The 1,821-nt window shown below is 42.5% G+C and overlaps 1 long non-coding RNA gene across 1 annotated transcript; it reads left to right on the forward strand.

Moving 5' to 3' along the window:
* Positions 1-819: 819 nt before the first annotated feature.
* Positions 820-1,266, forward strand: LOC116984661. The gene is made up of 3 exons (XR_004415092.1): positions 820-929; positions 1,129-1,141; positions 1,173-1,266. It is a non-coding gene; the product is annotated as an uncharacterized LOC116984661 (long non-coding RNA).
* The last annotated feature ends 555 nt before the right edge of the window (positions 1,267-1,821 follow it).

The following is a 1,821-nucleotide window of genomic DNA, read 5'->3' on the forward strand; positions in this document are numbered from 1 at the left end:
GGACTGAATTTCATCCCTCACCAACAGAGCTACCCCACCTCCTCTGCCCACCTGCTTGTCCATTGTATAGGACGTATAACTCTGAATATTCAGTTACCAGTCCTGATCCTCCTGCAGCCATGTCTCAGTAATCCCCACAATATCATATCTGCCAATCTCTAACTGAGCCTCAAGCTCATCCACTTTAATTCTTATACTTCGCGCATTCATATATAATACTGTTAATCCATTACTCACCTCACCTTTCACATCAATTCCTATTTCACTTGGCTATACTCTCCTATCCCTTCGTGAGCTTTGTCCCGTTAATTCTGGTGTCTTTCTTAACTTTTCCTCTATTCTCTTTCCCTTTAACTCCATCCTTGTATTTCCAATTTGTCTCCCCCTCTCCCCCTTCACTATTTTGTTTAACCCCACCCGTGTAGCAGTGGCAAACCTGCCTCCTGCCTCCACTGCCTCATGTTTCCACTAATTATAGTTAGAGTTATGTTTACAGGGTGATAGTGAATTGGATTTGCAAGAGATTGAGTTCCTGTAATACAGATACTTTGGCAGCAGAAATAGCTTAAAACGCATTAACGTCCTATCTTAAATTTATTACATCAGATGATAGTTGCTATACTCATAACTCCCTGTTGATTCTGTGAATTTAGTTTGGTATGGCAATGTTATCTAAGATGCACACAGGCTATTCTTAAAGCACAGGATTAAATGGCTTTAAAAATCCTTTGAAAAATCTGACTGCTTTATATTTTAAGAGTTTGTAATTCAATTATGGTATAGATTATTAGCAGCACGTTCAGACACAGATAATTTGTCATTTAGAAGCCCCTCATAGGTCCTCCAGGACCTCATTGGTCCTTTGCAGGACCTTATAGGTAGGAAATAAGTAGGAAAAGGGATGAGGCCCTGCACAGTGCATATAGGAAGTTAGACGAAAGGTTAAAAAGCTGGACCTCAAGGGTAGTAATATCCTGATTACTCCCAGTGCCAAGTGCCAGTGAGGGTAGCAATCGGAGAATAGGATGGATGAACATATGGCTGGACTTGGTGTAGAGGCAGGGTTTCATATTTTTGGGACCATTGTGGTCTCTTCTGATGTAGAGACCACCTGTACAAGAACCTGAGGAGAGATTCACTAGTATTACTCGGAATAGAGTGGCGGGGGATAGGAACCACAGTAGAAGGTCAGCAAATGGAAGGATTGATGGGAAGGTAGAGGTTATGACCAGTAGGTCTCAAAGGAAGATAGACACAAAATGCAGGTAGACTGGGAAAATCAGGTTGGTACTGGACCTCAAGAAAGGGACTTTGTAGAGTGCCTTTGTGATGGATTCTTAGAACAGCTTGTCTTGGAGTCTACCAGGGAGAAGGCAATTCTGGATTTAGTGTTATGTAATGAACCGGATTTGATAAAGGACCTTGAGGTTAATGCGCCATTAGGAGGTAGTGACCATAACATGGTCAGGTTTAATCTACAATTGGAGAGGGAGAAGAGTAGATCGGAGGTGTCAGTGTTACAGTTGAATAAAGGGGACTATGGGGCCATGAGGGAGGAGCTGGCCAAAGTTGACTGGAAAGATACACTAGCAGGGATGACAGTGGAACAACAATGGCAGGTATTTCTAGGAATAATACAGAAGGTGCAGGATCAGTTAATTCCTAGGAGGAAGAAAGATTCCAAGGGGAGTAAGGGGCGACCTAAGGGACAACGTAGCAAAGATGAGCGGGAAGCAAGAGGATTGGGTAATGTTTAAAGAGCAACAGAAGATAACTAAAAAGACAATACGGGGAGAAAAGATGAGGTACGAAGGTAAGCTA

Source organism: Amblyraja radiata, chromosome 2, assembly GCF_010909765.2.
Source record: "Amblyraja radiata isolate CabotCenter1 chromosome 2, sAmbRad1.1.pri, whole genome shotgun sequence".
Classification (NCBI taxonomy): Eukaryota; Metazoa; Chordata; class Chondrichthyes; order Rajiformes; family Rajidae; genus Amblyraja; species Amblyraja radiata.